The sequence below is a fragment of the Drosophila arizonae genome, chromosome X, assembly GCF_054131065.1.
Source record: "Drosophila arizonae isolate 15081-1271.41 chromosome X, UAZ_ARI_1.0, whole genome shotgun sequence".
Lineage (NCBI taxonomy): Eukaryota > Metazoa > Arthropoda > Insecta > Diptera > Drosophilidae > Drosophila > Drosophila arizonae.
Window position 1 is genome coordinate 31726383 of NC_142927.1, and position 25400 is coordinate 31751782.

Here is a 25400-nt window from a genome sequence, read left to right on the forward strand (position 1 = left end):
CCCCTAGTGCTGTCCTTCACAACTATGAATATGCTAACCAATGCAATTGAGGGTTGGCAATGACTGGCTAAATAAAACGCATGCGTCGCTCTCTTCTACACTATCATAGTCTGCCTCTCTGAGATGCCCTCCAGCTCTATTTTGGACGCTCTCTGATGATGTCCATTGGATTCGTTCGTCGTTTTGGGGTTAAAGCGATGCAAATGTCAAAGGCATGATTCCAGTTACAATTTCAGTTTCAGTGCTTTCTGTGCACTTGGACCACATGTCAGCGTATACAAATCCCCCCAAAACGGTATTTCACGAACACGACAAAGTATTTTGAAGCAATAATTTTAATGCAGAGATAGATAGCAAACAAATTTCAATAAAAACACACGAGTCCCTTTTTATATATTTTTTTACTGATTACTTTTGTGTGTAAAATGTGTTCAATGTGTTCGTCATGCAATTTCCACGCTGTTCAGAACGCGCGCGTGTTCTCCTGACTTTTGTGTGTGCATCGATATGTGTGTTTTTATATGTGTATACGTGACTGTATTGGCTGTGTATTATATAAAGTGTCTTGCCAATCGGCAGCTGACAATTGGCAGGTGCATTGATTTTCATGCTGATTAACTGGCTCCTCAGTGTTAAGTCTTAAAAGAGCACACAGAAAATTTAATTAAATAAATGCAGACCCATACGTATGCTACATCATCACGCGGATACACACACTTGTACTCACATGGGCCAATGTTACATACACATACACAGATATCTGCTGCCTGTGCACTATGGGGAAAAATTCAAATTAATAACTTGAAAACTAAGCCAGATTTTTTGTTCCGTTTTTTTTATATTAATAATTATACCCTCAAAAATATATTAAAAAAAAATAATTTTAATTTTTTATAAAAAAAATGTTTTAAAAGAATTTTGCTTGTTAATACTTTAAAATAATAATTTTAGTTGAAAACAATCGATCTTTTTATAAAATCGAAATTTATTTTCTTCAATTTCGAGTTCCAGACCAGCCAAAAATATTAATCCGCTAAAAAAAACTTCGGATTCTTTAACTGATTTAATTGTGCCTTCAACTTTACATAATATATATATTTTGGCAAATAAGCGGCTTTTGCTTATTTGATATGATTAATATGTATGTCTTTGTAAAGTTTAGTTTTATTTACAAGAAATGGCATTTGACAACACTTGCTAATTTTACAAAAAATGAATTGAATAAATTCAAACATCAAATTTTATTTGAACCAACGCATAGTAGAAACCCCAATAATTCATATCCTTTTTAAATTTCTCAAAAATTATGTCTGGTAATTGAATAACGACGATTTGAAAATCGGATACCACAAATTGTAAGCTGAAGGCACATGCTTTTAACAGTGAACTGTTATTCAACATTTTGGGTACAGTACCTTAAAGTTTGGAGTTTTATTAAGATGTTAACGTAAAAAAATAAAACATTTTAATACTTAGAAAAAACGACTAAAAACCCGAAAAACGGAAAAATTTCCCATAGTGCTGTGGGGGCGATGCGTTGTAGCAACATGTCTTTGACTAAGATATTCGCACTCGTACTTTTTGCCCATTACTTACAGCTACACACACACACATGCACACTCTCACATACACACACACGTACTCACACTTGCACGTATTGGGATTGCGTGCTCGTATTTATAAATTTATTATTATGACTAGATTGTTAACGTTCGTATGAATCGCAACTCTCTCCCTCTCTCTCTCTCTCTCTCTGTGGCCCTCTCTTTACCCACTCTCACGCTCTTTTGCCCTTCGAAATGTCAAAATATTGCGGCAATAAAATTGTTTGACTCGCGTTCTCAGCTGCGCTGCACAGCGCGACGTTGCCAGCTGGAAGTTTGCCTTTCGCAGCGAAGTCACATGCTTTTGAGCTTTCTAATGCCAGGGCAGGCAGTCGCGCAGTTGTCAGCAGTTAACATATGTATGCTGGGTAAGTTTTTTACTGTGCAAAGTCCCATCTATGTATGTATTCAAAGCGTTACTTCAATTACAAATTAGTTGTATTGCGCAATGACAGATTTGACTGCATTTTGAAAGTGAGAATTTCACAAGCAACATTCATTTCCACTTTAGCCTCCTGCGCAACGTATCCTGCCTGCTTCCAGCCCTAGATATGACAATAAGAGCTGAAGACCCACAGCTGGCACCACTGCAATAACGGCTCTCTCTCTCTCTCCCTCTCTGTGTGTGTCATTCTCTCCTCAATTTTCGTTTGTTCTGGTGCTCTCGTATCGTCATCGATGGCAAGTGGCATGTCGGCTGCAAGTTTAGTCCTGACTCATACGCGTAGTTGAAAAGTCCTTCGAATAGCCTTCTCAAAGTTCGCAAATCAAATATATTTTTTTCCAGTGTCTTACCTCTCTGTGTATGTGCGTATCTATCTATCTCTATATATATGTATGTATATGTATATGTATATATATGTATATGTATGCGTGTACACTATATATATATATATATATATATATATATATATATATATATATATATATATATATATGTACATAAATATGTGTGTGTATGTGTGTGTGTGTGTATTTGTCCATGTCAGCGTACACGCACGCGTGTGTTATTGTAGATGTGCGTGGGTGTGTTTGTGTGTGTATTTGTATAACGCGCAGGCATTAGCAAGCAGTACAACAAAAACAATAAAACAACAACAAGCATATAAAAATTTACAAACTCAAGCCGAGCAATACACATACATTTTCACACACACACATGTGCAGTGCCGCCCTTAAAAACAAAATTAAAGATAAAGTTTGAGCTAAGCAAAGGCAAGAACAAAAGCTGTGATTCCAAACCAAAGGCGCGAAGTAGCTAAACCAGGCAAAGACATTGCACAAGACACAGGACAGAAGGCAGAAGCGGTAATGTTGCCTGATGTCGTTGTTTTTTTTTTTTTGATTTTTTTTCTGTTGAGCTTCCATTGTTGTTGCATCCGATAAAGTACAGCATCCAAAGGCGTCGAAATCATCGATGAGCCACGATACTGGCTGCTGGCGACAAAGAAAGCGAACAAAGAAAATGCTTAAACCGACATCCTTTGTTTAATCTAAACCATTAGCAAATCGGGGGCCACTGAATTTGTGAGCCGTAGATTTTGTGCTGTCCTCTTTGGCCGCTTCACCTCTAGCTGCTCGTGGACTGCTATTGGTTAATTTTTTGTGTTATATTATATTCGTTGTCGCTGTCGATATCTCTGTCCCAGTCGTAGTCGCCATCGCAGTCGCTGTCACAGACATTCTGAGTCAGCGCTTGAACCTGCCGCTCGCCTCTAGCCCGGGCTTACGCGGAGGGTAGTTTTTTTTGTGTTTTCATTTCTCGTTTTCCTCTCTTATTATTATTTTTACCACGTTGCGTCTTCAACTTCAACCACTTACCGCCGCTGCCATCGCTGACGCAGTCTACGTCATCAATATCGACGACGCCCGCGCCTTGCACCCTGCTCCGTTTGCTGCTGTTGCTGCTGCTGCTGGGGCAGCCATAGAACAACAAACTAAAACTTGGTGTCATTGGCACTCTCCTTTCTTCTTTTCATTCTTGTTTTTCTTGTTTTATATTTTTTGTTTAAACTTTCCGCTGGTACATCGCGTGCTCGACGCGCATAAAGTTAAAATGAGACTTGGCCAACGCACAGAAAATCAATTGATTAAAGAGTCGTGTATACATACATACATATGTATATACATATAAAGCGAGAGAACGGAAATGAAAAAGAATTAGGCAGGTGAGAGAGAGGGATAGAGAGAGGGAGTAAGACTAGCGGTACACTATGCGCATCAATCTTTCAATATTGCCTTAGGGCTATGATTTACATGATACGAACGAACCGCTGTAGTCGGTGACAACAATAACAAAAACAAAAACAACAACAGTAACAGCTGTCAAAAGACAGACAAAAGAAGAGGCACAAATCGAAATGAAATGAACTATTAAAAAAATGTTGAGTGAAACAAACATAAATAAAAATAAAAATAAATATAAATGATAAATATAAATAAAATAAAATAATAAATAGAACAATTATAAAGAATATATTTTTGCCTTCGTATAAGATTCGCAATTGTTACACTCACAACTGCTCACCGCTCACTGATCGCCGGTAACGTAACCGCTTAACGCTCTCATCACCACTGAATACTAACAACAACACGACAACCACGACCATCACCACCACCACCACCAACACTACCAAGACCACCACCACCACCACCACCAACACTACCAAGACCACCACCACCACCACCACCACCACCATCAACACCACCAACCAAGCAACCTACTAGATAGACATAAGAACCACCAACTAAGCAACCAAGCACAACTCAACTCTGCTTTGAGCCTCGAATATCGACTCGACTCAACTCAACTTAAATATTTGGAACAAAAACATCGCGCTCTTTGATGACGCTTCTCACAATGTCGTCAACGTTTTCATTTGCAAAATGTGAGCGATTCTTTACAGTTATAACTTACTACATATGTATCTAGATGCATAGATGAATATGTACATACAACCTATATTGGTATATGGGCATTTCCATCATTAATCTTTTGAATCTATCACTAATGTTATTGAAAATTAAAGTTTGCTTTTCTTCAAGTTTATGCTGAGTTTTTGCAAATGTCCATATGCCTTGAGCTAGTTCTCGTTCTTGTTCTTGTTCTCGTTCTAACTTTCAATAAATAAAAATACATTTTAACTAGTTTAGTTGCCTATCCGCACACGCCCTTACCTTAAACCCTCACACACCGAAACTCCAGAATATTTTGATATCCAAAATATTATTTATTTTGCCAACTAGTGGCAATTTTTTTGTGTCCTGTTCCATGTTTTATTTATGTAACCGTTAGCTAACTAGCTTACATAGTTCTTTTTTTTTAGGTTCCGTTGTACGACATCTTGATTTTAGGAGCAACAACATTAACCATACTTTCATACTTTCCTGTCTCTAGCTCGTCTAGCATTTCCAATTATTTATTCTCCTAACTTTCCACCAACATGCAAAGTCATGCACCTATGACAAGCTGCCTTAGATGCCCAATTATTATTTTTGTACATTAATGCACAATCTGTAGTTAAAGTCATGCTCAAGTTTTCCAAATAAGTTTAACATTGGACAATCCACTTGTAAATACATTTCTGCTCTGCTGCCTTCCCCTACTCGTAATCAGGTCAATAAGAACCTTAGCCAAATAATTTCTTTCTATAAGTCCGAATTGTGAATTGAATGAATAAAATAAACAGAAAATTTCGTTAACTTTTTTATAATTATTAAAAATTCAAATAGTGTTTTTTGTTTTTATTTTTAGTTCCTACGTTTGATGCGTTCCTTCATTCGTGCGCTCGTTATCTTAAACAATTCCATTAGATAATATAATATATATTAAAATATATACATATAATATAAAAAATCAAAAAACCAGCGACAGAAAAGCGAAAATTAAAACAGATTAAGTAAAAGTATGCCGAAAGTGTTTCTAATCTTAAGTTCTTCAAATTCTCTCTTAAAATAATTCCAATACACACAAAATGCACACAAACAAACCAATATAAAAACAACAACAAAATCCAATCGAACAATCATTCATCGAAATAAACGCAGCCAAATCTGAGCAATCGATTTACTCCAAGCCATATGAGTTTTTACCAGAAGGTAAGTTAAATAGAACAAATATTAACGAACAAAAAGACAAATGTTGCTTTTTAGCTCTGTCCGTCTGTCCGTATGTTTAAGCGCGTCGATCTTAGAAGATATAAGAGCAAGGCTCCTAGGTTTGTGTCTACCACGCGCATATCGAGTTATGCTTTAAAACTCGGTAACTTAACCCTTTTTTTGTTATCGATTAAAATGATTGGAAAGCAATAATAAATTTATATCTGCAACATCTTTAAAGCTAGAGTCACCAAATTTTAAATGTAGATTCATATGTATGTACTTTATAGAATTTCAAATTTTGTCAAAATTTACTCCCTACCCCTATATCCACCCCCTCACCAGCATATTTGTAAATGACGTAGAGACTTGTTCTTTGGCAAATCCATGTTATAATCATAATCTGAAAGTTTCATGAAGAAAGTACATCCACAAGAAAAGTTATTAGACAATTAAAGCATGCTTACAGTTTGACAAGAAAGTGTTTACACAGGGAACATATTTTAATGTTTTGCTTTGAAGCGAAATAAAAACAGTAAGAATGTGCATATTCAATTTTTTTTTTTTTTGTTAATGAAAATAGGTAAATAAAACTATATACTATATTAGTAAGTAAAAAAAAAATAACAATATAACAAGTCTCTAGCTCTAATATCTTCGGAAATCGACGCGTTCATACATATGGACAAACGGACGGACAGACAAAGGGGCAGGGCCAGCTCGTCACCCTGATCAGAAATATATATACTTTGTGGGGTCTGCCACGCCTCCTTCTGCCTGTTACATACATTTCAACAAGCCATTATACCCTGATTTCCCATTGAAAATGGGTTCAGGGTATAAAAACAAAGAAGTAAAAACAAGTAAGAAAACTCTAGTCGAGAGCTCGACTAGATACTACCCTGAACCCAACAAATATAAATGCCCATTTAGTATGGCTGAAATTTCAATTTCGATGTATTTAAAAATATAAATAAAATACCAAACTCATTTAATAAAATATAAAAATACTTTGAAACAATTAAAAAAAATTAACATCAGTTGCATCGATCGGGATTCGAACCGCGACTTCTCGATCGAGCGTCATGCAGCTAACATACTAGGCCACCTCACTCCTGCTAGTGGCGCTGGCAAAACTCACATAGACTCACTGCTGCAGCGCCATCTACCAAAACTGAACGAAACTAACTGCTGATGTGATTCTAAGAATCTGCTAGAATAACCAAACTATTAAAAACGCACATAAAGTATGGTTAAAATTTCAATTTCGGTGTATTTAAAAATATAAATATATTTTGAAACAATTAAAAAAAATGCACATCAGTTGCATCGATCGGGATTCGAACCGCGACTTCTCGATCGAGCGTCATGCAGCTAACATACTAGGCCACCTCACTCCTGCTAGTGGCGCTGGCAAAACTCACATAGACTCACTGCTGCAGCGCCATCTACCAAAACTGAACGAAACTAACTGCTGATGTGATTCTAAGAATCTGCTAGAATAACCAAACTATTAAAAACGCACATAAAGTATGGTTAAAATTTCAATTTCGGTGTATTTAAAAATATAAATATATTTTGAAACAATTAAAAAAAATGCACATCAGTTGCATCGATCGGGGTTCGAACCGCGACTTCTCAATCGAGCGTCATGCAGCTAACACACTACGCCACCTCACTTCTGCAAGTGGCGCTGACAAAACTCAAATAGATTCACTGCTGCAGCGCCATCTACCAAAACTAAACCAAACTAACAGCTGATGTGATTCAAAGAATGTTCTAGAAGAAGTTTGAATGTAGTATGTGTGCACACGCATACGTTGCTGTTGTAGCTGCTGCACGTGCGTTTGTTAATTGGCCAAATATTTGATTATTTTTATACCCTGAACCCATTGAAAATGGGAAATCAGGGTATAATGGTTTTGTTGAAATGTATGTAACAGGGAGAAGGAGGCGTGGCAGACCCCACAAAGTATATATATTCTTGATCAGGGTGACGAGCTGAGTTGATTTGGCCCTGTCCGTCTGTCTGTCCGTCTGTCCGTCTGTCCGTCCGTCCGTCTGTCCGTCTGTCCGTCTGTCCGTCTGTCCGTATGTATGAACGCGTCGATTTCAGAAGATATAAGAGCTAGAGACTTCAAATTTCTTTTAAAATGTCCGTAATTACAGCGCGCATATCAAGTTTATCATTAAAAATCGATAACTCATCCCGATCTTTTTTTATCGATAAAAAACCTTATCGAAAACCAGTTATAAAATTATATCTTCTACACCTTTATTGCTAGAGTCTCCAAATTTTTAATGTATGCTTATATGCAATTTATACAATTTCGGTTTTTGTTAACATTTACCCCCCACCCTTAAATTCACCCCCTCACCCTCACTTTTGTAAAAGGCGTATTTCAAATACTAGAGACTTGTGCTTTGGCAATTCCATGCATATTCATGTTACAATCATAATCTGAAAGTTTCATGAAGATCGTACGTCCATAAAAAAAGTTATTAAACAATTAAGTTCTCATAGTAAGCGCACACTGCAGCCCATGCGTGTTTATGCGTGGGTGCTTGTGTGTGTATGTGTGTGTGTATGTGTTTGTGTATGTGTGTGTGTATGTGTATGTGTGTGTGTATGCGTTTGTGTATGTATGCGTGTGTGTGTGTGTATGTGTGTCTGTATGCGTGTGTGTATATGTATGCCTGTGTGTGTGTGTGTGCGTGTTTCTTGTGTAAGCTGAAAGACGCGAAAAATTATTTAAATATCTATTGCTCCAAGGGTTCAGGGGATCTCGTAGTCGAGCAGTCTCGACTAGAGCTTTCTTACTTGTTTTTTATTAAATTTTGGCTGAACGGAATTTAATGAAACTTTCAGCATATGATATACATATTATATTGAATATTTGAGAAATTTAAAAAAAGAAAAATCATTCACAATTAGCTATAGTGGCATTTGATTTGAACTTGAATGTTTTTACTCGATAAAAACATAACGGGATGATTTATCGAATTTTAAAAGCAAACTCGACGTCCGCGCTGTATAAACGGTAATTTAAAAAAAAAATTCAAGTCTCTAGCTCTTATATCTTCGGAAATCGACGCGTTCAAACATACGGACAGACAGACAGATGGACAGGGCCAAATCGACTCAGCTCGTCGCCCTGATCAAGAATATATACACTTTTATACCCTGATTTCCCATTGAAAATGGGTTCAGAGTATAATGATCGAAATAGCCATTGCTCGAAGGGTTCAGGGGATCTCGTAGTCGAGTCGTCTCGATTAGAGCTTTTTTACTTGTTATACTCATTCACGAAAGTGAATTAGTATATTGGCGCTGTGCAATGTCCGTCTTGCTGTCCGTCCGTCCGTTTGTCCGTCTGTCCGTATGAACGCAATCTATTTCGGCGCTATTGAAGCTAGAGACTTGAAACTTTGGAACACATACTTGTGTATATCTCCGATTTATAGTGTTAAAATATTCCCGACCCGCCCACTAGGGGCGTGACAAATCGGAAAATGCATTTTCCGATATGCCAGAAATCATAATAGTTGAAGAGCTAGAAAGCTGAAATTAGGTAGGTAGATCCGCGTCGACCACCCAAGTTCAGTAGCTATGGCGGATATATCTACGCCCATTTTGGGCGTGGCAAATCGGATAACTTGTATATGCAAGAGTTTTACAGCTAGAACGCTGAACTATTTATGCTAGAGACCTCAAATTTTGTGTATATACTCGGGCTGATAAAACATAATTTTTACGCCTCTTTAGAGGCGTGGCATATCGAAAAATACCCAGTAATTTTCACATTTTTTGAGCGTAAGCATTCAATTTTGCCGATCTTTCTAAGATCTGACCAAAAATGAGGTGTCTACGCCCAGTAGGTGCGTGGCAAATCGGGAAAATCCGTATTTTCTACAGTATTAGAGCTAAGCTGAGCTGCTAAGTTGCTGATGGGATGTGAATGAATATTCCGCAGTCGGTAATGCAACGCTCTTACTTGTTTTTTTGTTTGTTGTTGAGCGAGTGTGTAGGTGTGTGCTCGACTGTTGTTTGCTTAATGTTTAGTTCTCACTTTCACGCAATGTTTTCATTAGAATACCTAACCTCTCCGCCTCTTTGTCTCCGAAAACGAAGAAGAAAAAAACAAAGAGTGACAGCGATAGCATAAAGTAAAGAAAACCTACGGAAAATATAAGGGAAAAGTCAAGAGCGCTGAAATAAAAAGTTTAACCACACACACACACGCATACACATACAAACACACACACACACAAATTACTACGAATAAAATGAGTAATGGTGGACTTTTTTCGGTAGGGGCTGCGGGTTGACTTTGGGTCGCTTATGTTCTCATTTCTTGCCCGGCTGCTGCGGACGAACTTTAGCTCGGACTATGGAACGGCCCAGCAGAAGGACATACGCCATCGAAATTTTTGTAAACTCAGATGCCCGGCTGAGCCCTACTTTTGTTGTTGTTTATTTTCCTTGCCACATTTTAAAAATAACAAAGGAAAACTTTGAACGTTTTCTGGGGCCACCTAGGCCTGTGTGTGGCATCAGTGTTTGTGCCCTGCGCTCTTTCGGTTTTCATATTTCCTATCAGCTATCTTCAGTTAACACTGGCGTCGCTGTCAACATTAGTGACTTCTGGAAGATGCCGATAAAACAGCCGAATTACGTGAATCGGCTTTACCAAAAAAACCCAAATTGAAGTTGTTCACACGCAGCAAGCCTGTCACTACAGCACCGTCGCTGCCTCTGATTCAACTGTGTCATCACAGTTATGAAAGGCCTCTTGGCGCCCCTTAATGACCTGTGCCTGCCAGTTTCCATCCGATATTCACACGTTGTTCTCTTTCAATTGAAAATTTCTCTTGATCGATTTGGTTGTGTAATGGGAGAGTCAAGCTAAGGGTTTCAGTATATGCCGTTCTCGCGGCCAAATTTGTTGTATTTTATATTAACCTAGCAAGTGTTTGTTTTATGTATTATGTTAGTTTGGGGCATATAATGCTTCTACAAATCTGCATTGAATTGTTTACTCTTTACCTTGCCATCCATCGCTTCCTATGAACTTGCCGCGCTTAATCAATAAAGAAACTGTCGAACGGCTCAGCTTAGATTGAAACTTGACAACTTCTTGTGGTATTTGTGTGGCAGTTGGCATTTTAGCTTCGACATTATGTTTTTATCTCCTGAACCCATTGAAAATGCGAAATCGGGGTATAATGGTTTTGTGAAAAAGTATGTATGTAACGTGCAGAAGGAATCATCGCAGACCCCATAAAGTATACATATTCTTGATCAGCACGACGAGATGAATCGATATCACCCTGTCCATCTGGCCGTCCGTCCGTATGAGGAAGCCGATCTCAGAAGATATCAAAGCTAGAGAGCTGAAATTTAGCCGATAGCTCATCCGATGTCGAGAATAATCGAACAAAAATTTTTTAAAACACTTTTAGACCTAGAGACTTCAGATTCACTGTGTAGATACGATCGATACGAACATTTTGTTATTTAAAGATTTTGGATACCACGCCCCCTTCGCCCTCAATTAAAAGAAAAACGCATTTCAAATACTAGAGACTTGTGCTTTGGAATGTACACACATTTTAACTATATGATTACGCTCTGAAAGTTTCATTAAGATTGTATGTCTACAAAAGAATTTATTCAACAAATAAAGTCTCATAATATTGTCCACACTGCAGCGCAGTTAGCAGAGCGCGTGCTTATACATACGTGTGTAAGCATGTGTATGTATGTGTTCTTAAAGGAAGTGCAGAATGAATAGAATATCAGCTGGAGGGTTCAGGGTATCTCCTAGTCGAGCCTCAACTGGAGCCTTCTTACTTGTTATAAAATTGGAAATCAGGTGGTTTTGTTGAAATGAAGGTAACAGAGAGAAGGAGCCGTGACAGACCCCACAAAGTGTATATATTCTTGATTAGAGCTGAGTCGATTTGGTCTTGTCCGTCTGTCTGTCCGTCCGGCCGTCCGTATGTATGAACGCGTCGATTTCAGAAGATATAAGAGCTAGAGACTTCAAATTTAAATTTTTAAATGTCCGTAATTACAGCGCGGATATCAAGTTTATCATTAAAAATCGATAACTCATCCCAATATTTTTTATCGATAAAAAACCTTATCGAAAACTGGTTATAAAATTATATCTCCTACACCTTTATTGCTAGAGTCTCCAAATTTAATGTATGCTTATATGAAATTTATACAATTTCGGTTTTTATCAAAATTCACCCTTCACCCCTAATTCACCCCCTCATCCTCACTTTTGTAAAAAAGCGTATTTCAAATACTAGAGACTTGTGCTTTGGCGAATACATGCATATCCATGTTATAATCATAATCTGAAAGTTTCATGAAGAAAGTACATCCACAAGAAAAGTTATTGAACAACTAGGTTCCTATAGTAAGCCACCACTGCAGCCAATGCGTGTTTATGCGTGCGTGCGTATCTCTGTGTGTGTGCGTGTGTGTGTGTGTGTGTATGATGTGTGTGTGTATGATGTTTGTGTATATGTGTGTGTGTGTATGCTTGTGTGTGTATGCTTTTGTGTGTATGCATGTGTGCGTGTGTGTGTCTTGTGTAAGCAGAAAGACGCGAAAAATGATTGAAACAGCTATTGCTCGAAGGGTTCAGGGGATCTCGTAGTCGGGCAGTCTCGACTAGAGCTTTCTTACTTGTTTTCCTATAGTGCAGTGTCAGGTTGCTATTGTAGCTACTTACTAATAAACGAACTGCACAGTAGTTGAAAAGCAAATCCCTATTACTAAAGCTTAATTAGTGATACACTGTGAGTGTGTTTACACTTATCCCTCTGGTATATTTGTTTGCGTGCAGATTTTGTTAGGATTTCAGTTTGGAAAATGTGTTCATTAGAATACAACTGTTTGCCTACTTTTCATCATTTTTATCATCGTTCGGGAGCTTTCTGGACCAAATCTCCGTTGCCTCATTAATGAGTTATTGTTGTTGCTGTTGTTTCTTTCAGTTGGTGTTGCAGTGGTTCTTTGCGAACCTCGCTTGAACCTAAGTTGCGCCTAGCCAAGTCGACAACAGACTTAAGCACCTATGCATACGCCACGCATGCTTATTAGCACTGTGTCATTCATGTTGTGCAACGCCTGATTACACAAGTTACACTCAAGAGCTTAGCATCCTTCAGGCTGCTAGCCACCTCCTCCGCCAGCCAGCCATCACTTTCATGCTGGCGCATAAATCACAGTAACCTGTAATCATTCACTGCAGGCACAGTAACCTAGCGAACCAGTTGGCAATCTGTGTTGAAGTTTGCATAAATAACCAGCTGCTGACATAGTTAATGAACGCCGACTCATGCCGCTGCTCAAATGTCCATCATAATGATGTGAAATTGAAACTGAATGAACTGTTGCAATATAAAGTGATTTTTTATTGGTGAAACCCGGTCTGATAATTGGCTAAAGCTTTGGAATCATCTCGCAGCTTTCCTTGCTTAAAACAAGTAAGAAAGCTCTAGTCAAGACTGCCCGACTACGAGATTCCCTGAACCCATCGAGCAACTAATATTTCAATAATTATTCGCATATGCACACATACACGCACACACACAGACGCACGCATAAACACTCATTGGCTGCAGTGTTGGCTTACTATAGGAACCTAGTTGTTCAATAACTTTTCTTGTGGATGTACTTTCTTCATGAAACTTTGTGATTATGAATATATTGGGTAGTCGAAAAAGTCTTTTCGTATTTGTAATGAAACTTCAAATCATTTTTTTAATATTTATAATAAACTTTATTAAATCAAATATGCCCCATTTTGGTCGACCACCTTTTGCCATTTTTCCACTAGAGACATATGTAATTCCATTCGTGTAAAACTTCTGCATTGACCGAAATTAATGGTAGTCCGAAGGTGCAAGGTCAGGGCTATATGGTGGATGGATTAAAACTTCCCAGCCACGCTCTCTCAGTGTTTGCCGGGTCATCAAAGATGTGTGTGGTCTGGCGTTGTCCTGATGGAATACGATGCCCTTTCTGTTGATCAGTTCTAGCCTTTTTTTTCGATTACTTGCTTCAATCTCATCAGTTGCTCACAGTAAAGTGTCGAATCAATTGTTTGACCAGGCTGAAGCAGCTCATAGTGGATTATTCTTTTCCAATCCCACCAAACACACAGCATTACCTTTCGAGCCGTCTATCCTGACTTTGCGACCATTTGAGCTTCACCACTCTTGCACCATAATCTTTTTCGCACATTATTGTCGTATTTGATCCATTTTTCGTCTCCTGTTACCATTCGCTTCAGAAATGGTTCGATTTAATTTCGTTTCAGCAAAGAATCGCAAATGTTAATTCTGTCCAATAAATTTTTCACAGACAATTCATGTGTTATCCATACATCGAGCTTCTTTTTGTAGCCAGCCTTTTCTAAATGGTTCAGAAATTTGTTTGATTACGAATGGTTAGTTCATTTGCGATGTCATGGCTGCTTATGTGACGGTCCTGGTCAATCCTTTCCATAATTTCATCGACTTTTTCAAAGATTGGTCGACTAGAGCGAGGTGCTTCTTTCACATCGAAATTTCCAGAACGGAAGCGAGCGAACCATTGTTGTGCTACACGAACTGATAGAGCATCGTCAACGTAAACATCACAAATTTCATTAGTGGCTTGCGTGGCAAGATTTTTTATCAGGGACCGTAACGATTATAATTTTTATAGGAAAAAATTAAAAAATAATTATTATTTTTTGATAAATAAAAAAAAAAATTATATTTAATTGTTAAAATTGATTTTTATGATAAAAATTAAAAATAATTATTACAGAACAATTTTTATATAAAAATCAAATCATAACTCTTACTTTTAATTTTTATAATAACAAGTAAGAAAGCTCTAGTCGAGACTGTTCGACTACGAGATCCCCTGAACCCTTAGAGCAATAGATATTTCAATAATTTTTCGCGTCTTTCAGCTTACACAAGAAACACGCACACACACACACACACAGGCACGTAGGCACACACAGGCATACACACACACACACGCATACAGACACACATACACACACACACACGCATACAGACACACATACACACACACACACGCATACATAGACAAACGCATACACACATACACATACACACACACAAACACACATACACACACACATACACATAGATTATGATAATAACACGAATATGCATGTTATTGCCAAAGCACAAGTCTCTAGTATTTGAACTACGCTTTTTACAAAAGTGAGGGTGAGGGGGTGAATTTAGAGGTGGGGGTAAATTTTAACAAAAACCGAAATTGTATAAATTGCATATAAGCATACATAAAAAATTTGGAGACTCTAGCAATACAGGTGCAGAAGATATAATTTTATACCTGGTTTTCGATAAGGTTTTTTATCGATAAAATAAGATCGGAATGAGTTATCGACTTTTAATGATAAACTCGATATCCGCGCTGTAATTACGGACATTTAAAAAAATTTGAAGTCTCTAGCTCTTATATCTTCTGAAATCGACGCGTTCATACATACGGACAGACAGACGGACAGGGCCAAATTAACTCAGCTCGTCACCCTGATCAAGAATATATATACTTTTTGGGGTCTGCCACGCCTCCTTCTCCCTGTTACATACATTTCAACAAAACCATTATACCCCGATTTCCAATTGAAAATGGGTTCAGGGTATAAAAACTCGCGGACAATAACATCACGTTTACGACCCATTGCAATCAATCACCAAATTATAAAAGAATCAATGCATACAAAAAGCTTAACGATGCTGCGTTAACCACTGCTTATCGCGAATCGAATTCTAACAAGTAAGAAAACTCTAGTCGAGAGTGCTCGACTAGATACTACCCTGAATCCAACAAATAAAAATGCCCATTTAGTATGGCTGAAATTTCAATTTCGATGTATTTAAAAATATAAATAATATACCAAACTCATTTAATAAAATATAAAAATATTTTGAAACAATTAAAAAAATTAACATCAGTTGCATCGATCGGGACTCGAACATCGACTTCTCGATCACGCGTCGTGCAGCTAATACACTACGCCACCTCACTTCTGCAAGTAGTGCTGGCAAAACTCAAATAGATTCACTGCTGCAGCGCCATCTACCAAAACTAAACGAAACTAACAGCTGATGTGATTCAACGAATGTTTCTAGAAGAATTTTGAATGTGTGTGTGCACACGCATACGATGCTGTTGTAGCTGCTGCACGTGCGTTTGTTAATTGGCCAAATATTTGATTCTTTTTTATTAATTTTTGACTGAACGGAATTTAATGAAACTTTCAGCATATGATCTACATATTATATTGAATATTTTAGAAATTAAAAAAAAAAATGAAAAATCATTCACAATTAGCTATAGTGGCATCTGACTTGAACCCATTGAAAATGGGAAATCAGGGTATAATGGTTTTGTGAAAAGTATGTAACAGGCAGAAGGAATCATCGCAGACCCCATAAAGTATATATATTCTTGATCAGGACGACGAGCTGAGTCAATATAGCCCTGTCCGTCTGTCCGTCCGTATGAGCAAAAGAATCTCAGAAGATATAAGAGCTAGAGAGCTGAAATTTGGCATGCATACTCGTGTATACCATAGCACTGACCAGAGAACAGTGACCATAGGCAGTACGAGTTAGCTTTATTTTTTTGAATAACCCATCCGATAACTTAATTATCGAGAATAATCGAAAAATCGATATTGTTTTTTCAGCCTAATTTGAACACTTTTAGACCTGGAGACTTCAAATTTGCGTTGTATATAAAGTTATTGGATACAAAGATTTTGTAATTTACAGATTTTGGATACCACGCCCCTTCGCCCTCAATTTGCAAAAAACGCATTTCAAGTACTAGAGACTTGTGCTTTGGAATGTAAACACATTTTAACCATATGATTACGCTCTGAAAGTTTCATTAAGATTGTATGTCTACAAAATTATTCAACAAATAAATTGTCATAATATTGCCCACATTGCAGCGCAGCCCAAGCGCAGCCGCTGCTTACTGCGCAGTTAGCAGAGCGCGTGCTTATAAGTGCATGGGTATGTATGTGTACATAGAAGAAGTGCAGAATGATTAGAATATCAGCTTGGAGGGTTCAGGGTATCTCCTAGTCGAGCAGTCTCGACTGGAGCCTTCTTACTTGTTTTGAATTCGCCATATAAGAAATCCTTATGTGGGTTTTGTCTCTCTCTTCTTGTTAGTTCTTTTGACCCTCAATTTTTTTAAATGCGTAACTCTTATTTGCGGTCCTTGTTTTTCTTATACAAAAATTTCAAAATATAGCGAATTTCTTCTTTATTTTCGCTCATTTTGAACAGCTGTAACTTTTTTCAAATTCCTTGAATTACATTTTTTTTTTTGGCAATCGAAACTTAAAGTGCTACCAATCGAACACCATATGGTAGTACACAATGTTATTGGTAGCACTGGAGATATACGACGCCAACGACATCTATTGGCAAAATACGAAAAGACTTTTTCGACTACCCATATTTGCCAAAGCACAATACATCTTTCACAAATGTGATGGTGAGCGGGATAAATTTTGACAAAAACTGAAATTGTATAAAATGCATCTCGTAGTCGAGCAGTCTCGACTAGAGCATTCTTACTGTTTTTTTTTTTTTTTTTTTTTTTTTTTTTTTTTTTTATAAAATTTTTATTTTGTTATTTTAGATAGCGGCATTTGTGCTTAGCAAATGCACACTCTTGAATGTCATTATTACGGAAGTTTTTTGAAGATAGTCCATCTACAAGAAGAGTTATGAAGCAATCAAGTTGTTTTTTTGTAAGCTGAGGAGAGGCGGAGAGGTACTGAAATATCTGTGCCTAAAACGGATCAAAGAATCTTTCTCAGTTGTTATTATACTTATTAAATGAAATGAGTATATTGGTTTTGTGCAACGTTCGTCTTGCTGGTTGTCCGTCCGTCTATTTGTCGGCACTATTGAAGCCTGCGTGGCAAATCAAAAATACATTTTCCAATATCACAGAAATCATATTAGTTATTAGAAAGCTTAAATTTGGAATGTAGATATTTTATCTATATATATATATATCTATATATTATTACTGACCACCCAAGATCAAAAAGCTATGGTGGATATATCTACGCCAATTGGGGGCATGGTAAATCTACTAAAACTGTATCTTCTACAGTATTAGAGCTAGAAACTAAAAACTTAGCGACTAAATCACGATCAGCGATCAGCATCCACGATTGATTTGCACAAAAAGAATATAAATATGTACATATATACATACATACATAATATACATACATATAACGATCGACTGCAGCATTCTAGTTTTTTATACCCCGAACTCATTGAAAATGGGAAATCAGTGTATAATGGTTTTGTTAAATGTATATAACAGGCAGAAGGAGGCGTAGCAGACCCCATAAAGTATATATATTCTTGATCAGGGCGACGAGCTGAGTCGATTTGGCTCTGTCCGTCCGTCAGTCTGTCCGCCTGTCCGTATGTTTGAACGCATCGATCTCAGAAGATATAAGAGCGAGAGCCTTGATTTTTTTTTAAATGACCGTATATACAACGCGGATGTTGAGTCTGCTTTCAAAATTCGATGAACCATCCCGTTATGTTTTTATCGAATCAAGATATTTAAGTTCAAGTTAGATGCCAGTATAGCTAATTGTGAATGATTTTTCATTTTTCAAAATTTGTCAAATATTAAATAGAATATGTAGATCATATGCTGAAAGTTTAATTAAATTCCATTAAGCCTTCGAAAAGTGAGGTGGCGTTGTGAGTAGCGATGTGACGCTCGATCGAGAAGTCTCGGCTCGAACTCCGCGCGCGCGCAACTGATGTTAATTTTGTAATTGTTTCAAAATACTTATATATTTAATTAAATGACTTTTTTATTTAATTAATATTTTTAAATTCACGGAAACCGAAATTGAAATTTTAGCCATACTAAATGTGCATTTTTATTAGTTTGTATATTTATTAGTATCTAGTCGAGCACTCTCGAATAGAGTTTTCTTACTTGTTGTACATAAATTTGAAGTATAAGAACTTTATGTAAGGTTTATGTATGGAAGGTCTATCGGACCGATACCTATGCATGATGTAATAGGCTCCACTATGTGTGCAGATATTCATACTTGTCGCGCTCAGAAAAGTTCTGCTTTCGGGCATTGAAAGTGACTGCTGTTAAAGAAGCCCAAAAGAGGCAATGTAGCTACGCTATAGAGGCGTGACCCTGATTAACATCGGGAGCTATATCCAGTAGGTGCCAAACGCATTATGACATATCAAGCCGAACAGACTCCAGACGCAGCCACACACAACTCACTAATTAAGCTCCATCATTTCAGGCAGACTGCAGCAGCTTATTCTCCGTTTCAGAAGTATGTATGTCTGCTCTCATGTATGCCGACGAGGCGTGGCGACGCATCAAGTTATAACACTTTGTATTTTTATACCCTGAACCCATTGAAAATGGGAAATCAGGGTATAATGGTTTTGTTGAAATGTATGTAACAGGCAGAAGGAGGCGTGGCAGACCCCACAAAGTATATATATTCTTGATCAGGGTGACGAGCTGAGTTGATTTGGCCCTGTCCGTCTGTCTGTCTGTCCGTCTGTCCGTCTGTCCGTCTGTCCGTATGTTTGAACGCGTCGATTTCCGAAGATATAAGAGCTAGAGACTTCAAATTTTTTGTAAAATGTTCGTAATTACAGCGCGGATATCGAGTTTATCATTAAAATTCGATAACTCATCCCGATCTTTTTTTATCGATGAAAAACCTTATCGAAAACCAGTTATAAAATTATATCTTCTACACCTTTATTGCTAGAGTCTCCAAATTTTGAATGTATGCTTATATGCAATTTATACAATTTCGGTTTTTGTTAAAATTTACCCCCCACCTCTAAATTCACCCCCTCACCCTCACTTTTGTAAAACGCGTATTTCAAATACTAGAGACTTGTGCTTTGGCAATTACATGCATATTCATGTTATAATCATAATCTGAAAGTTTCATGAAGATCGTACGTCCACAAAAAAAGTTATTAAACAATTAAGTTCTCATAGTAAGCGCACACTGCAGCCCATGCGTGTTTATGCGTGGGTGCTTGTATGTGTATGTGTTTGTGTATGTGTGTGTGTTTCTTGTGTAAGCTGAAAGACGCGAAAAATTATTGAAATAGCTAACACTCCAAGGGTTCAGGGGATCTCGTAGTCGAGCAGTTTCGACTAGAGCTTTCTTACTTGTTTTTTTTTTTTTGTTTGACTATAGCCCAGCTAGTTATACACGCCTCATGTTGCGTTAACGCTAAAAAGGATTAAACATGCTTAATAATTCGTATGCGCTTGATATTATTTTTTTGCCAAGTCCTAAAAAAAGTGATTTTAATTCATATTCACTTTCTGAATATGGGTCTATAAATACTCCTAAAGTTACTGCAGCCTCTCTGGCTGCCTCCCTTAGGACATTGAAATCATCTTTCTCTCCCGGTGCCGATAATATTCCTAGTTGTGTGATTAAAGAGTGCAGTGTTTCTCTTCAGTCACAATTACTAAAATTGTTTAACTTGTCCTTAGATATTTCTGTGTTCCCTTCCATTTGGAAAGAATCTTTCATCATTCCCTATTATAAAAAAGGTGGAAGATCTGATATTTCCAATTATAGAGGCATTGCGAAATTATCTGCTATTCCGAAGTTATTTGAGAAAATTATAACATCGGCCTTGCAGCATTTTTGCAAATCGATTATTCAACCATCTCAACATGGTTTTGTTCAAAATCGATCAACGTCCTCTAATTTACTTGAGTTTACTTCGCTTGTTAGTGACAGTTTTTCTAAAAAAAATGCTAACTTATGTTATTATATGTTATACTGACTTCAGTAAAGCATTTGACTCAGTACATCATCACATACTAACTCTTAAGCTTGAACGCTTAGGATTTTCACCTAGACTTGTGTCTTGGATTTCAACCTATTTAATGGGTTGTTGTATGGTCTCCGAAGCATAGAAAGCTGAAATTTGGTATGTAGGTTTGCGTCGACCAGCCAAGATCACGAGCTATGGCGGATATATCTCCGCCCATTGGGGGCGTGGCAAATCGGATAAAACTGTACTTCATTTTTCCGATTCCTAAAGGTATACACCTAGAATGCTGAAAGCACGTAAGCTGATGTTTTAATTCTATAAAGATGGGTGAAAAAATTATATATCTACGCCTACTAGGGGCGTGGCAAATCGGACCTGAAGATATAGTGATTTTTCGAATTCGGCTATATTTTGGACACCATTGATGCTAGAGACCTGAAATTTTGTATATATACGCGGGTTGACCACCCAAGTCCAACGAGTTATGGCAGATATATGTATGTCCGCTCATAGGGGGCGGGCAAACCGCAAAAGCTTATATCTGCTAGAGTTTAAAAGCTAGCAGCTTAAAATATGGATAGTTGAGTTACTGGTAGCCTCCTCTATCGATGCCCCAAAAATAATTTTTAAGCCTCTTCAGGGGCGTGGCATATCGAAAAATACCCTGTAATTTTCGCATTTTTTGAGCGTAAGAATTCAAATTTTGCATTTAAGTTACCGGTTGCTCGTTCTAAGAACTGGCCAAAAATGAATGAGAAAGCGACATTTCCTATTCATAGACTTGCCCTGCTGTCTATCTATTTAGCCATGTGAGTGTGAAGACAAATCAAAAACAGGCTTACTTATTCCAGCCAAACGTATGCTGGCTCATATCTCAACGTACTCCATTATACTGAAAATATCGATTTCAAACTATTCACACTTTATAAAAAAGTTCTTTCCGGGTTTTTACTGATGGTCCTTTAATACAAGGGCTTAAAGTCCTGTCATCCTGCCCATTACAATAATATATCCCTTAACAAGTAAGAAAGCTCTAGTCGAGACTGCCCGACTACGAGATCCCCTGAACCCTTGGAGCAATATCTATTTCAATCATTTTTCGCGTCTTTCTGCTTACACAAGAAACAGGCACACACGCTCACACAAAAACACACGCACACACACCCACGCCTAAACACGCATGGTATGCAGTGTGTGCTTGCTATGAGAACTTAATTGTTTAATAGCTTTTCTTGTGGACATACGATCTTCATGAAACTTTCAGATTATGTTTATAATATGGATATCCATTTTCACAAAGAAAATTTGCCCTGATTTTCCATTTTTATACCCTGAACCCATTTTCAATGGGAAATCGGGGTATAATGGTTTTGTTGAAATGTATGTAACAGGCTGAATGAGGCGTGGCAGACCCCATAAAGTATATATATTCTTGATCAGGGCGACGAGCTGAGTCGATTTGGCCCTGTCCGTCCGAATGTATGAGCACGTCGATCTTAGAAGAGGTCCGTGCATATCACGCACATATCGAGTTTTTCTGTAAATATTGATAAATACTCCCGATATTTTATTATCGATTAAAAACCTTACCGAAAACTAGTTATCTGATTATATCTCCTACACCTATAGATCTAGAGCTTCCAAATTATATGTATTTTATACAATTTCGGTATTTGTTTAAATTTACCCCCCACCCCTATATTCACCCACGGAAAAATTATTCCACAAAAAACATATATAGACAGGTCACATAATACACTATGTACACAAAACAAGTAAGAAAACTCTAGTCGACAAAGCTCGACTAGACACTACTCTAGACCAAGCTAATAACAAGTAAGAACGTTGCAGTCGGGCGTTAATACTCCTTCACATCCCATCAGAAAATTAGTAGCTATGTTTCGCTCTAATACTGTATAATGTGCAGTTTTCTCCTATTTCCTAGGGCCCTACTGTGCGTGAAGCTTCTAGCTATTATACGTTAAGAGATATAAGATTTTGCTCGCCTCCTGCGAGCGGACATATATCCGTCAAAGCTTTTTGGTCTTGGGTGGTCAGCCCGAGTATATATTCAAAATTTGAGGTCTCTAGCATCAATTGTGTCTAAAATATAGCAGAATTTAAACCAGTAAGAAAGCTCTAGTCAAGACTAACCGACTACGAGATACCCTGAACCCTTCGAGCAACTGATATTTCAATAATTCACACATGCACACACACAGCCATACGCACGCACGCATAAACACGCATTGGCTGCAGTAGTTGCTTACTATGGGAAGTTAATTGTTTAATAACATTTCTTGTGGATGAACTATCTTCATGAAACTCTCAGATTATTAGGTTATGTTTAAAAACTGCGCATTTTTCCACTATCTACGTGTCTGCCACAAAAGTGGAGGAGTGTTAATCAACATGGCTGGGAATAGGGGGAGAAATGGGAAAATAACATGAACCAACACTCACGTGTACCGCCTTTTGATGACCGCTATGTCTTTGCTGCTCTCTCCGTCCTCCGTATTCTTCGAAACCCCCAGAAATACGCCGCTTGTCTTCGATTGGCTTTCTTCCACTTTAGTTACCGTCGTTGCGTTCTTCGCTTTTTCTTTATACTTCATTTTCAATTCAATAGTTATAATATTTTCAACTTAGACTCTAGCCACTAATCATTCTCACAATTCCCTAACCGCTTCTTGCGGTGGTCACTTAACTAATCACTCTTTCAATCTTGACCGCTTCGCGCGGTCACATCCGCTCTTCTCGGCGGTCGCTTACTCACTGCTCGACTACGAGATTCCCTGAACCCTTCTAGCAATAGCTATTTCAATCATTTTACGCGTCTTCCTACTTACACACACACACGCACACACTCGCATACACACACATACGCATACACACACACACATACACTCACACAAGCAGCCACACATAAACACGCATGGGCTGCAATGTGCGCTTACTATGATAAATTAATTGTTTAATAACTTTTCTTGTGGACATACGATCTTCATGAAATTTTTAGATTATGAATATAACATAGAATATGAATATAATATTGAAATACGCCTTTTGCAAATGTATGGGTTAAGGGTTGAATTAGGGGCGGCGGGTAAATTTTGAAAAAATTCGAAATTCCACAAAGTACATATAAATTTACATTAAAAGTTTGGTGGCTCCAGCTTTAAAGATGTAGGAGATATATACACTGCGCGTCATCAGGTTAGCGCCCCCATTTACACTCAACCTCAAAGCTAAATAAAATCTAAACCATCAGAGCTCCATCTTTGAATTTTTTTTTTACATTATACTCCATTTATTTCTCTTTAAAATACAAAAAGAATGGCTACTGTAACAATAAGGATTATTTTTAAATAATTTTTTTTTGTAAAATGTACAAAAAACATGTAACAAAAATTTGGTCATCAGATTAGCGCCCCCTGCGCTAAATTCAATTTATTTAAGTTAATGACCAAAAATAACACCTGTATTTTAGGCTATTATTATTATACCCTGAACCCATTGAAAATGGGAAATCAGGGTATAATGGTTTTGTGAAAAAGTATGTAACGGGCAGAAGGAGGCGTGGCAGACCCCACAAAGTATATATATTCTTGATCAGCGCGACGAGCTGAGTCGATATAGCCCTGTCCGTCTGTCCGTCCGTACGTCCGTCCGTCCGTATAAGTGCGTCGATCTTAGAAGTTATAAGAGCTAGAGAGCTGAAATTTGGCATGCATACTCGTGTGTATCATACGCAGTACGAGTTAGCTTTATTTTTTCGATAAATCGTCCGATAACTTTTTTGTCGAGAATAATCGAAAAATTGATTTTGTTTTTTTAGCCTAATTTGAACATTTTTGGACCTGGAGTCTTCAAATTTGCGTTGTATATAAAGTTAATCGATACAAAGATTTTGTAATTTACAGATTTTGGATACCACGCCCCCTTCTCCACCAATTTGTAAAAAACGCATTTCAAGTACTAGAGACTTGTGCTTTGGAATAAACACACATTTTAACCATATGATTACGCTCTGAAAGTTTCATTTAGATCGTAAGTCTAGAAAAGAAATTATTCGACGAATAAATTCTCATAATATTGCCCACACTGCAGCGCAGCCCAAGCGCAGTCGCTGCTTACTGCGCAGTTAGCAGAGCGCAGGCTTAGGCGTGTGTGTAGATGTATGTGTATGTATGTGTGCATAAAAATACAGAATGATTAGAATATCAGCTTAGAGGGTTCAGGGTATCTCCTAGTCGAGCAGTCTCGACTAGAGCCTTCTTACTTGTTTTTAAGTAATATTAGTAGTGCGTAGTGCCGTTTTTTGTTTGAAATTACTTCAAAATTTCGATTAGGAGGAGAATTATAAAGCTGTTCACTATTATTAAAGGATATGGTTGACCAAGCGTGTTCAGTACCTTCGATTAACTCTTTCTTTGCACTATAATGCTTTCCGGACTCATATTCTTTCCTGACCAACCATCCCCAGACGTTTTCAATGATATTAAGGTCGAGTGAGTATGGTGGCCACTCCATGAGATCAATTTTTTGGCCCTGAATCCAGGACTTCAGGGATTTGGATTTGGAGCATTATCATGCTAGGAAATCTAATGCCGGTTTTCAGACAGATTATAGGAATGCGGAACAGCAGTTTTAAACACGGTGTTATAGTCCTATGCGTTCATGCGCGATGTCAAAAATTGAAGCTTACAAGCGCTGTAGTAAGATATTGCACCCTACATCAATGCCATTTTTATGGTTGCATAGTCTAGTTTCAAA

The 25400-nt window shown here is 37.6% G+C and overlaps 1 protein-coding gene across 38 annotated transcripts in view; it reads left to right on the plus strand.

The window, feature by feature from the left end:
• The first annotated feature begins 218 nt into the window (after positions 1-218).
• Positions 219-25400, plus strand: part of X11Lbeta (amyloid-beta A4 precursor protein-binding family A member X11Lbeta) — a 154235-nt gene continuing 129053 nt past the window's right edge. For 2 of the 38 annotated variants that reach the window (XM_089475020.1, XM_089475025.1), the window contains exons 1-4: positions 231-295; positions 3848-4492; positions 5359-5702; positions 19103-19135. The gene's annotated coding sequence lies outside the window, so the exon portion shown is untranslated. The other 36 variants (XM_089475043.1, XM_089475021.1, XM_089475030.1 and 33 more) reach the window with 33 other exon arrangements.